Source organism: Cryptomeria japonica, chromosome 5 (genome assembly GCF_030272615.1).
Source record: "Cryptomeria japonica chromosome 5, Sugi_1.0, whole genome shotgun sequence".
Classification (NCBI taxonomy): Eukaryota; Viridiplantae; Streptophyta; class Pinopsida; order Cupressales; family Cupressaceae; genus Cryptomeria; species Cryptomeria japonica.
This window is the reverse complement of record NC_081409.1, coordinates 897,221,626-897,235,887: the sequence shown is the minus strand read 5'-3', so window position 1 is coordinate 897,235,887 and position 14,262 is coordinate 897,221,626.

Genomic DNA, 14,262 nt, shown 5'->3' with positions numbered 1-14,262 from the left:
CAATTCACTTAGGCAATCAGACTGGTGAAGGAGTTTTGATCAATCCCTATTTTTAAGGCCCAGAAAGGGGCAATTAGGCCTAGTTAACCGGTAAGGGTTATATATGTTAGTGACCAAACCCACCTCCAGTTTTGAGATATTGTATGTAAAACCAAAAAGGGTGTTTGGAATGTAAAATAGTTCATAGGGTTGTTCAGGAAGTTTAACCGGTGAATGCAGAATACCTCGCTGACAGGGCTACTAGAACCAGTTAGGCTTAAAAGTACAGTTTGTTTGTAAAACACGAAACTGCTAAAGTGTCAAAGTTATTGAGAAAGGAGTAGGGTTGGGAATCCATACAAAATAATCCATCCTAATGTGTGTAGTGTGGGGAGTGAAGATCCTGTGGTAGAGGGGTTGAACTCTCAGGTTGAGTGTGAAAGGGAATGGGAAAACAAGGTCTCCGAAGCAAGAAAATGGAACTCACAAAACAAAAAGAGCTTATCCTAGCCTAAGGACCTTGGGAAGGTCCAAGAGAGTAAGCCTTTCATACCCTTGGAGGGTGTGAGGAGTAGAATCATTGGATGGTTCTTGTGTAGCTTGGAGGAGATACCTAGACAAGGTAGCACAAACTGGTGAGAGACAATCCAATCTACATCAGATTGGTATCAGAGTCAATTGATTGAACAAAGTGGTGTATGTTAGATCTAGAGGTAGAGTCAAAAGCCAACAACATGCCACCAAAGGCAATGAGGCAAGAGGCCATTAGGAAGTTGGTCCAAGATATGCTTAGTGAAGCCTGTGAGCAAGAAACCAAGAAAGGCAAGGGCAAGGTCATTGAATGGGGTGATGAAACTAATGATGAAGATGCATATGTGATAGGAGTCATAACATAAAAGAAGGAGTCGGACAAAGATCAACAAATCTTCTTAGATGCCCTCAAGTCACTCCATAAAGACAACATAGAAGGTTTACCTATCTACAATGGAAGCCTAAATTTTGAAGAGTTATTGGATTGGATAGAAGCCTTGAACAATCATTTTGAATACAAGGAATTTGCATAAGAAAAAAGGGTCAATTTGGCCAAGTCAAGATTGAAGGGATCAACTCTAGTGTGGTGGAACATGATGCAAGAAGAAAGAGAACAAATCGGGAGAAAGAAGATAATCTCTTTGGAGAGAATGAAGATCAAAATTAAAAATCAATTATTACATGTAGATTATGAGGTGCAAATGCACAAGAAGTTGCATAATTTTAAACAAAGAGAAATGGATGTGAGTACTTATACAGAGGAGCTCAACAAACTTACCCTAAGATCTAGGAAGCAAGAGGAAGAAGTATAGAAGGTTGCAAGGTACTTAAATGGCCTTAGACAAAACATTCAAGATGATATCAGCATGATAGCACCTAACACAGTCCATAAATGCTTTCAGTTAGCCTTGAGAGCAAAAGATAAGATCAAAAGGAAAGGTGAACATAATGAAAGGGGCAGAGGTGGTAGAGGGTATAGAGGAAGAGGCACCTTTGGAAGGGGCTATAATCCCATCAAGAATGAAGAAGGAAATCAATTAGAGAATGGTGGTGATAATCCTAACAAAGAAGGACACTTTACAGGAAACTCTAGAGGGAGAAATAATTATAGAGGCAAATTTGGCTATTCGGGAAGAGGAACCACAATCTTCACCGGAAAATTCTACCATTATCATCAAATGGGGCATACCATGAGCCTATGTCCTAAAAATACTTCAATCTCTCACTTGGGAGACAAGAGAACTCAATTAGTGCAAGAAGAGGATTGTCAAAGTGTTACCTCACCAATTAGCAAGGTAGGACCAGTCCTAGATGGAGAGAACCTAATGCTAAGAAGGACCTTGTTGAAGGTACCACAGTCCAAAGAACCTACACAAAGGAAGACACTTTTCAAAACCACCTGCAGATCTCATGGTAAGATTTGTAAAGTTATAGTAGATTCAGGGTCTACTAAGAACAATGTAGCAGCTGAGATGGTAGACAAACTAAAATTGAAAAGGTTTCCACATACCACCCCCTATAAGGTATCTTGGTTGACTAAAGGTCAACATGTTCTTGTAGATGAGAAAGCTTGGGTAGACTTTGAAATAGGAGATTACAAGGATAAAAATCTATGTGACATATTACATATGGATGCATGTCACTTGATGTTAGGAAGCCCTTGGCAGTATGATATCAAAGCCATGCATGATGGGGAGAAGAATTCCTATGTTGTCACCAAGGAGGGTAGAAAGTTTCGAATGGATCCCTTGATTGATAAGGGTGAAGAAATACATGTTGGATCAAGTATTATGTCTTGGTGGGAAAGAGTTCTTGAAATTGTTGAAGCATGAAGGGAACCAAGGATGTGCCCTCATAGTAAAACCCAAAGAAGAGACAAAGACTGAAACCAAACCGGTGATACCTCAAGAGGTGCAGACCTTACTAGACCGGTACAAAGACATAGTTGTCAATAAGATACTATATGCCTTACCTCCTATGAGAGATATTAACCATTAGATAGACCTCATACCTAGTTCAACTTTTCCAAACAAAGCTGCTTACAAAATGACACCTACTCAAAATGAGGAAATAGCAAAGCAAGTGTAGGATTTGCTAGATAAGGGGTTGATAAAGAAGAGTTTAAGTCCATGTGAAGTGCCTACTATTTTGGCACCTAAGAAAATGGTAAGTGGAGGATGTGCACTGATTCAAGGGCCATAAAAAAATCACAATAAGATATCGGTTTCCAATGCCGAGGATTGAGGATCTAATGGACTACCTAGGTGGAGCTTGCTACTTTTCTACGGTGGATTTGAAATCAGGCTATCATCAAATTATGATCAGACTTGGTGATGAATGGAAGATAGCCTTTAAAACAAATGAGGGGCTATATGAATGGTTTGTGATGCTCTTTGGGCTCACAAATGCACCTAGCACCTTCATGAGACTCATGAATGAGGTTCTTGCAAAGTTCATTGGTAAGTTTGTCATTGTTTATCTTGATGACATTATAATTTTTATCAGGACAAAGGAGGAGCATATCAAAGATCTGAATCAAGTTTTCAAGAAGCCACATCAAGAAAAGTTGATGATCAACTTGGATAAATGTGAGTTTTTCAAAAATGAATTGGTGTATCTTGGTTTTGTAGTTTCTCAAGGTTGTTTAAAAATTGATCCATCAAAAGTGGAAATAATAGTAAATTGGCCTACTCCTAAGTCAGTAGGAGATGTAATAAGTTTCCATGGTGTTACCCCATTATTTTGTTGATAGTTAAAGTCATTGTCTTGAGCAAAATAAAGTGTCATTAATGTTGCCTCCCCCATTCGACCTGATCCGTCCTTAGCTATGTACCTTTTTCTTTATGACTCACTTTTTTTGTCCCAATGAACCTGTATGTTGAACTTGTGTCTTTGTTCAAGGTTCAACCGGTGCCTTTGTGTGTGTCGCGACTTTGTTTTGTTGTTAAGCAGGCAAGCATCAATGTGTTAAGTCAGCTTTGAATTTGAACCTTTGAACCATTCTTAATGCGGTTCAAGGTTCAAAGTTCAAGGTCCTCCTTTATATTTGTCTAAAGTCTTCGCTCGTTCCCAATTTAGTTGTGTTGAGCCACAAGGTGGCAGTCCTTTTGTTCTCTCATGTTGAACTTGAACCATTGAACTTCTTGATAAATGGTTCACGGTTCAAAAACTCATTTCAAGTTGCTTCTGAAGACATTAATAAAGCAATGTGGCACAACAAAAGGAATATTCTAAGCATATCGTGTTTTAAAATTCTAATTATGGAAAGAAATCATGAAAACTCAAGCTGTTTGTGTGGAGATGATATGTAATGAATAAAGTTGTCAGAATCCCATCAAATCATGGGTTATCTCAGACGCTTGAATGAATTGTTATGAGGCATGCATGGGTATTATTCAGTTTTTCCACCTCTTAATATGTAGGTTCTCAAATTGTGAAATTAGAAGTTGTTATTTTTTGAGAAGTGAAGGGTGCCAAAGGTAATTTTAGATCCATGCTTCCGAGGGTTACAGAGATTTGAAGGTGGCAACAAGTGAGTTTTGATAATTTCTTCTCCACTGTGTTACTAGCTTAGAAAGTCAATATAGTAAAATTCTTTATTTTGGAATAGAATTCTGTCCTTTCTAGAAATCATTTGATGAATACAAAACCGACCATCATGAGGCTAACTCTTCCAAAGATTGGTCACACATCATGCTTAGTTAGTGCACTTCCAAAACTGGGTGACACTTCTTTAGCCCAAGCTCACTTAGGAAACTTTTTGGAAAGATCTAGAAAATCTAAGGCTAACTCAATGATGAAAATAATTGATAAAAGTGGCTTGATTGAAGCTGTTGCATTCCCAACTATCACCCCTTGCCCAAAATTGGTGATAGAATGTATGGATAGGTACGATGTCAGTAGTAGGTGCATTAAGACTAGCAGTGGTGAATTGTTAGTAAAAATTAACAGGGAAATAGTGATGGCCGCAATTGGAATTCCTCATGAGGAGACATATGAAGATTGGTCCATTGGTACTTCATATGCATTCTTCCCTGAGAATAAAAGCACCTACAAGAATGTCATTGCCAGGAATTGGCTCTTAAAAGTTCAGAAAGGGGGTTCCTGATTACCCAAACCTCTTACAAGAGATCATTTCATAAGGAAAGTGTGGGATATTGTGATTTTGTTAAACAAACTCGAAGGAAATTCACATGCTTTCTACTAGGAGGACTGGATGTATTTTTACATTCAAGTATTGTTGGCTAGTGAAAAATATCTTGATTGGGCATAGGTTATTGCTTACAGGATTCATGAGGGTTTGAGTAATTTTGTTGGAATGTCTAGTTCTTACATGTCTTCATATCTATTTTGTATTCTGACTTGTACCAAAGAGTGGAAAGGTTACATCATGAGCCTTGGGTGGATGGCATGAAGGTTTATGATTATTATCCACACTTGCAACAACAAAGATATGCCGAAAATGTTACAAGATGGAATGATGTTTTTGCAGGCAAATTTGTCTTTGAACCGTAGGGAGACACAAACAAAAGAATGTCATATGAAGCCATGGAGCTAGTCAGCATATATGGAAGCTATTTTATCCAATTTCCCAGATTTACCTACATCAAAGTATGGGGCTTTGAAGGTGAACCATTCAAATTGCCTAGGTATGCCTTCGACAGATTTATACTTATTGAAGTTTGCAAATTGCTTGCTCACATTGATAAAAAGTTAGGGGTGAAGAGTAAATCTGGAGTAGCCTTCCCAATTGAACTTAGATATTATAGTTGCAAATCTATTTTTGATGCTTTGAACTTAGAATTAGAGTTCAAGAAATGGAATTTACAACCCTACATTTCCCGATGTATGTTTGATAGTAGAGGCTATGTTGTGGAACATTTAAATGTTGATGCAAATTTATTTCATGAACCCCAATTAGAAGACTATTGGGAAAATTGATGTAATGAATTTGAAGTTAGAAGGAGATTATGGTCAAGGTTCACTTTGCAGTAGATTGTTACAATGAGATTGTCAATGAATGTGTTAGTAATACAAGAAGAAGAGGGGGAAGATGTGTTAGACCTTGAGTTTAATGTAAAGGTTCATGGGCAATCCATCCCTGAAATTGATTGGGATAGGAGAGAAGAAGAAAGTATCCAGGCCAAGTCCTTCAATGTTATAAAGAGAATAGAGAAGTGGTTAAGGGACCACAAATTTAGAAAGGAGTTAATCATTACTCCTAAGGAGATAACAGTTGGTCCACTTCATGTTGCAACACAAATTCCCACTTCCTCCTCTAATGTACTTGTTAATATTGTAGGTGCCACAAGGCCGAAAGTTGGAGAAGTTCAAACCAAGAGGTCAAAGATATCCCCATTGAGCTCCTTAGCAGTTTGAGTCACTCGTTTTAGGAGCATAAGGAGAAACGGGGAACTAGAAATGGACCAGATTGTTGTGGAACTAGATTTGTGTGAGAAAACTCAGATGGCCATGGATGAGCAAGTGTCACATGATCCTTCAGTTCAGGATGCGGATGGAGAGAAAGGATCTGAAGAAAATCTAGACCCAATGAGCACCATGACTGTTGTTGATCTACTTGATTATCAGACACCTCCGCTCAAAGAATCTTCCAGTGTTTCTTGATGGCTTGGAGCTTCTATTGGCAAGAAACGTAGTGTGGTTCATATTACCATTCCGATGGAAGATATGGTTAGTAAATGTCTTGGAAAAATATCCAAACCCAAAAAGCTTAAAACAGAGGCTATGATGGAGGTTGATGATGACATAGGGCACTGGGTAGTAGAAGTGGCAAAGCCCATCTCAGATAAAGACCCAGAGAATGCCACTAAAAAAGATTTTGTTATTGAGAAAATTGATCTAGGAGTTGCTTCCAGAGCTGCAGATGCCAAACATTTGGAATCCTCCACCAAAAGAATGCTATCTAGAATCTGGAAGGATGAGAAGGACAAGCGGGAATTGAAATAGGTTGTTAAACAAATGGTAGAATATATCAATGCCATACATCACCCAAGTCCTCAGCCTTTGTCACAAATGTCATTGTCTTTTGATCCTAAATCACCAGTAAACCAGAAGCTATTGGATCAGGTTCAAAGAAGTCGTATGATAGCTGAGATTTTTTATGAATGGCTTGACTCCATAGTGCCACAAGGCACAAATTACATTGCTAGCTTAATCAAGGTGTATGAGAATGCTATAGTCATGAGTAAAGAGCTGGAGTTAGAAGCTACATCATGGGACAAAGAAAGAAAGAAATGGGTAGCAGTTTTAGCACAAATGAGTGATATACAAAAAATTGGGATCATGAAATTTCTTCCAAAGAAGCCTGTGGATAGCTTGGATGATAATGTAATGTATGTATCAAATAAAAATGTTGAATGGAGAAACTTAATCATCAAACAAGGTCACGAAGAATCCATCAAATTATTAAAAAAATTGAAAGAGCTCATTGATACAATGCAGAAAGATTTGAAATTCATCGATATACAACTCCTGAAAGATGATGGACATACAATCAATCATGCAATAGACATGGTCAAAATTTTCAAGGAGAGAGTGCATCTTGTTAAAGAAATGAAATCTCTAACTATAGATGACTTCTCCAAGGTGGCTAGGATTGAGTCAATGCTAACAGTTTGCTTTGATCATCTAGAAGCACATAAAATAAAAGTCATGCAAGTAAACATCAATAAAGAAGTTTGGAAACAAAACATTCTGCATATTGGGCTCCTGCATTATCAGGTCATCCTCAACTTCTCAATGACACACTTGGAGAGGCGAAATATATGTGGCAGTGCGGAAAAATAGGATATACCAGTCGTTTCCTCTACCACGTTGGAATCTTGATCGGGTTATCAATGAGTTATTATTCTATCTATGGCTCTTGGCTGTTTAAGTTTTATTCAGTTTTAAACAAGACAATTTCTTTAACTCTAGGATAGAGATAAAAAAATGAACTGTGGTTATTTAAAAAAACTATGAGCCTAGAGGCTATTTATGTAATTAAGCAAGCTTTTATGTGGGTCTGGATTTTTTTGAATTGGATTAGGAGACTTATTTTTCTTTTGGAAATTTTAGTGAAGATGTTTTATCTATGAATGAAATGATATATCTTGCACAACCTTCAAAAATGTGTGTTTGAATGAAAGAACAAATCTCTGTTGGGATATATGTTTGTGTGCAGAATATTTTACTTCTTTGATTATCTGCTTATTATAAGTCTGTGAATTTATTTGATGAATGAAATTAGTTGTAAGTTGTTTGTTGTTTGTTTGGATGTTCTGATCCCCCTTGTCCTTTGAGGTATGAGTGAGTCTTGATCAGAGTCCATAATACATTGAGCACACTTTGTAAAGTTAGTTTTATAAGAGTAAAATATTTGAAGTTAAAGTCTATGGGCTTTGCATTATGAATAATTGTTTTGTAGCGTTCATATTGTGTTGACAAATGGATGTGAAAATCCTTTCTCTCTTTCTGGTTAAAAGTGCATTTCTTTGTGATTACTTTACATAAAAAAATATTGAATATCATATGGGGAGCTGCACCCTTATGCAGAGGGTATACCAATAATCGGTTCACCCAATTGTTGGTTTCTTTTTCTTTTCAGCAGGGGTATGCATGAGTCATTATAAAAACATTAGAGAAAGTCCAATTTGCTAACCAACACATGGTTTAGCTTCTTTTTATAGGAAATTCATTAGAGGTTTTAGCCATGTGTGTGCACCTATCTTGAACACCATCAAAGGTGGGATAAAATATCAGTTTAAGTGGACTAGTGCAACAGACAAAGGGTTTGAGTTGTTAAAACAAAAGGTAGCAGAACTTCCTTACCTTAGGCTCCCTTATTTCAATCATCTCTTCACTATGGAGTGTGATGCCAACAAGTTGGCTATAGGGGCCGTTTTGAGCCAAGAAGGTCACCCAGTTGTATTTTTATCTGAGAACCTCAATGAAGCAAAAAAAAGTATTCTACCTATGATCTAGAGTTATATGCTATGGTGAAAGAACTCAAGAAGTGGTGAAATTATTTGTTACCTAAAGAGTTCATAGTCTACACTGATAATCATGCACTTAGTTCTTTGAATGGGCAGGAGAAATTGAATCAAAGACACCTCAAGTGGGTTTAGTATTTGCAGGCCTACACCATTTCCATCAAGCACAAGAAAGGAATCACTAATAAGGTAGTAGATGCCTTAAGTAGAGGGGTTCTAACCATTCAATAAGTAAAACTACAAAGTGTGGGGTTAAATGACCTCAAAGATCTCTACCAAGGTGACAAAGATTTTGGTGAAGCATATGATGTTTGCTCAAAGGTTGCTAACACTTGTCATGTTACCTATTTTGATTTTCTATTCCAGGAAGGCTTATTATTTAAAGGACACCTACTTTGCATACCACAGTTCTCTATGAGAGAAATTATCATCAAGGAGAAGCATCAAGGCAGTCTAAGTGGACATTTTGGTCTTGACAAGACCTTAGAGCAGGTTGGTAGGTTCTACCATTGGCCCAGACTACAATCAAATTGTTGGTCCTCACAACTGGAATGACAACTAGGTTATAAAAACTTAATTCAGGGATTGGAAATCCTTACTAAAAAACTAGCTTTCCTGTAGTAAAGGCTCATTTACTTTATTGACCAGGGATGTAAACTCGAAACAAGCCAACACTGTATGTGCACTATGTTCAAATTACAACCATTATATCCTACTGCTGGAAAGGAAATTCTTTGAAATAAATATGAAAAAACATGACAAACTAATACCTTATTAGAACTTATAACTGAAAGTAACTTAAGCAACTTCTACTGAATAACAATGTTTTGGCCAACGGATAGGAACTACTCTACCCGTTGAGGTTGCAAGAACAGACATAAGAACTGTTTCCAATGGTTGCAGGAATAGTCAAATGCCAAAACAACAACTATTACAAGATGGAAATTAACTAAAAAACACAAAGGAAATACTCACCAAGTGGCCCCCCTTGAGTGAGTATATCTAAAACTCTAGATAGCAACTGATGAACTCAAAATAACATTGTCTTCTTTATTCCAAATTGACTACAAAATACATCTGGAAACTGGATACTACAAATTCTATATCATTTCATCCCCCTAAGAGGAGATAGAGACCTTTTATTTATAAGGAAACTTTATAATAGATTCCTAACTGATCAACCCACTTCCCAAAGGAATAGGCAAACTGGGTTTATTATATTAAAAAAAAAGTCAATGCAGGAAAATAGAACAACAACTATCCTACAGTTGAGAAGATATAGCATGAATTCCTTCCTGGATTTAAGCTCCACTATGAACAATTATGAATGTCCCACAAATCACTCTACCGAGGAAGCGATCAAGTGGTTATGATCTTCTTCAATGTTGCTCCACTTTGGTTGGGTTTGCATCGTAGCGACATGTTGATGTTCCTCTTAACCACTAGTTTAGTCTCTCTTTTATCTTGGTTGACCCTGCATTATGATGTTAATGTGCACAAAAGAATGTGTATCTATTGATGTTAACATAACATAAATTAAAACAAATTCTATGATTGATTTAGATAATTTGCATAGATGAACCATTTAAAAATTATTAGATAACTACCTTAGGTATATAATAAATTAGTTCCAGAAATACTTTAAAAAGGAATCAACTAGGAAAGTCTTCTGACCCAAATATCACCCAGACACAAGACCTAATCAGGAATTCTATGAAAAAAATCTATCAAAACAGAGCCATTATTTAGGCTCATTATTGCCCCCCAACCTAGCTTCTTGATGATCCTCCAACAACAGAAAAGTTTTGAATTCTGGCATTGATTTTGAAATTGCCGAGGGTAAATTGCCTAGAACCTCCTGTAGACAAACTCCAATAGAACCCTTTCATCTTTTCCAATCGTGTCTACCTAGAGCATTCTACTGCTTCATCATACGGCGGGTCATTATTCTTGCATCCCATTAGTGGCCATAGGAGGATTGGTGGCTAGAAGCTAAGGGGCAACTAGTGTCTTCCTTTCATTCTTCCCAAATGTATATATTTGGGTGCCCTCCTTAGCGCTGCATGAAAATTTGACAAGGAGTGTGGCTCAGATTGTTTCAACTCATCTGGTAGGCTATTCTAGCATTGGACTAAATTCCCTATTTCTACCCGTCCTTCTCCTGTAGCCATTTTCTCATATTCCTTGTATATTTCTTCTCTTAAGGGCATAGTATTTTTCCCAAAATCTGGCTGATACATAATTTTTTTCTAGTGTAACAGAGCCTTCTTGGATTTCTTGACTCAGCTCTCAACGGAAGTGAGAGATCAAGTTCTTCCTTCCTATGTATCTTGAATTGTTCTCCCCTTGTAATTTCATTTTGAAGCCATGACATGAGAGCTCTTAGCTGGATATCTCAAATGTAAAGCAGAGGATTCCAATCAACATCATCAGAAACAACGTAATTATGTAAATAAAATTCACAGAGAAAATTCTTGATGGCTATAGGAGATATTTGGTAGACATGATAGAACTACTCAGGTGTTTTTGAAGAGGGTCTTAGATTCCTAACAACTGTCATCATTTGAAAACAAAGATGTTGTTCTTTCAAATACAAGGAGTGAACTTGAGGTGGTGCTTTGCATTGTATTATTTTTGGTACCATGGTGGCTACCATTTCCACCTTAATTTTAAGCTGAGCAATCTCCTCATCTTTCTATTCAATAACTTTCTTTTGTTGGTCAATAAGCCTCTGCATTTATGCTTTTTCTAATTCTCATTCTTGGTAAAAGGCAAGTGCAACTGCATGACTGGTAAGAGAAGATGGTGGTCTATGAATAGGTACTTTAGGCTTTGACTTTCTAGCCCCACTTCCTATTTCAACAATCTGCTCTGTGGTGGATGCCAAACTGTTAAGCCCATCAAAGCCTACTTCTTCCTATAGCTACTCATGAGGGTTCTGCAACTCTTCTTCCTCATCCTTATCTTCTTCCTTACTAATATCCTTAGGTGAGGATGAAGTAACATCATCCTGGTAAGGAATGTGTGGCTCGTGCTATGGAGAATCAACCAAAATATTGACATTCGACTCCTCTGATTGCTTCTGTTCTTTAGGCTTTTTCTGAAGCCTATCGCTTCCTCTTTGAGACACTTCTTTGGCTGTTGCAAGATGGCTTTCTGTACCTACTTCCTCAGTTGTTTCCTTAGCTACTACAGTGGTTGCAGGAGAAACCATTTTTGCAACTTTTCTTTTCTTTGCAACAAGAGAGGCTAAATCCCCACTTTTTCCTTTCTCTTTCTTCTTTTTTGTGTCAATATGCTTCTCTTTGCCTTTCTCCCTTCATGCAACAACCCTAGTTATTATTGAGATTTGTGAAGGAACCCTTGCTGAGGCTTTTTCTACTTCAGACAAGGCTTCTCCTTGTGATGGTTCCTCTGTTGTAGGAACATTTTGATTTGGTGATATCCCAGAGATGAGGGTTCAATAGCAGGACCAGGTGTTTCCAAATTTTCCCGCTCTTGAGATGGGAGCGGTTCCACTGGAACCACATTATCTACCCTAAATCTTCCAACTTTCACAAATTCATCCCAGAACATCTGGTAAACATCTCTTAAATACCTTTCAATCAACAACTTATTCAAACAATGATGAGACACAAAGTGAGGCCTACCTTTTTGTGTTTCTGTTGTGCTAATGGAAAGAAGATTGTACAGTATATTCAAAACATTCATTCTTCTTCCATGGCATAGATGACTCAAAAGTTTGAAATGATGGGAATGTAGACATGAGAATCTCCCTTCACAAGTTAAATATTTTATGACATATAATGATATTGATCTCAATTCAGGCAGAAGGGATTCTCATCTGGCCCCTTTCTTGTCCATTACCAAAGATGGGTCTCCTTGTCGTGTAAATTTTTCTCTCACACTTCGTGCGTCCTTTGATTCAAGATATTTTTTATCGTCTATTTGCAACCTAGTTACTTCTGTAATTCGTTATTTTGTCACTACAACTATCAATCCTTTCACCCGAGCTTCTCCATCTGAAAATGTGTAAGTGGATTCTCTTGCAACCTCCTCATTGAACTCAGTTAGCTTCATAAAATAATCTAACCACCCACTATTGTGGAATTCTGGTTCACAATCCTATTCTTGTAGAAGGATATCATGGACTATAGGTTCATGACAAATTGGTGGACCACCCATTGTAATGTTGAAACTCTCAACTCACCAATGGTGGAAATATTCCCAATTCTGCAAACTTTCAAAAGAAATATGCTCTATTTGCCCAGAACCCAGCTGCAATTCCAAAATAACTCAAGGCAGACAAAAGGAAAATAGTTCATAATATCACATGAAACCAAAATAATTTAAATGTAAACTCAATTTGAGATGACATAAGAATTATCCATGAGAATAATTCACATCGTGTTTTTCCCCCAAACCTAAGGTTTAACAGGTGTCCACACATGTGGAGGATGACTGAAAAGGACACTATGCAAATACCATTATGATATGAAATATCATTTAATTACATGTATGTAACAAAAAAACATACAAGCGTACCGGATATCGTGCCATAATGACTCTAGTTGGAGAAATTTATTATGTAGGAAGTTGATCTGCTATGCACGACAAGCAAGGCAAAAAAATGAATGACAAGAGTGGAAGGGAATGGGTGAAGGCGGAAATGAAATATTTATTGCAAAGAAAAGTACTTCCATGAAAAATGGAAGTATTTATAATGAGCATGCAACAAAGATTTAGGAAGAAGGCGAAACAAAAAGGTTGCCACCCATTGCTGCATGAATCTCATGATTTTTCGAAGTAGTGAATTGCTGTAGGAATTTCTCCTTGGAAAAACACTTATGATAGAGGCGCAGGCGATGACCATTCACCAACAATTTGAATTTGACAGGATCAATTATGGACAATCGTACTGCACCATTAGAAAATGTTTCAATCACCTCATAAGGCCCTAACCAACGCGTTTGCAATTTTCCCAAATTGTCCTTATACCTAGAATCATAGAGAAGGGCTTAATCTCTTGGCTTGAATGCTTTGTCTTTTATATATCTATCATGCCACTTCATGCGTTGATTCTGAATTGTTTCTATGTGCTACAGGGCTGAATTCCTAATTTTGTCCAAGGCATTAAGCTGCAGGAGCCTTTCCTATTGTGTTGCAGAGAGAGTCATATCCAAGGCTATGGCTGTTCTAAGTGTCTTATGCTCAAATTCCACATGCATCATAGCTTTTGTCCCACACACCATTTCATAGGGTGTAAACCCTATAGTGTTTTTTCATGTGGTTTGATAGGCCCATACTGCTTCAAGCAACCTACTAGACCAATCCTTACGATGAAGGGCTACTATTTTGGTTAATATAGATTCAATTTCCTTATTGGTAATTTCAGCTTGCCCATTTGCTTGAGGATGGTAGGGAGTGGATTTCCTATTCCTTATATTATATTCATTGACCATGGAGGTGATCAAAGTGGAAGTAAATTGCGCCCCTTGATCAATCACAATCTCTCTGGGAACTCCAAATTGTGTAAAGATCTCCTCATACAAAAATTATGCTACCTTGTTATGCCTGGCATGTTTGAATGCTTTGACCTCAACCCATTTTGTAACATAGTTTGTACACACAAGAATGCATGACCTACCGTTTGAGGATGGATCAATTGGCCCAACAAAGTCTAACCCCCATTTGTCAAATGGTGTAACAACCACTTGTGGATACAAAATCATCTCATCAGACCAAGTTGGTCTTCCCATTC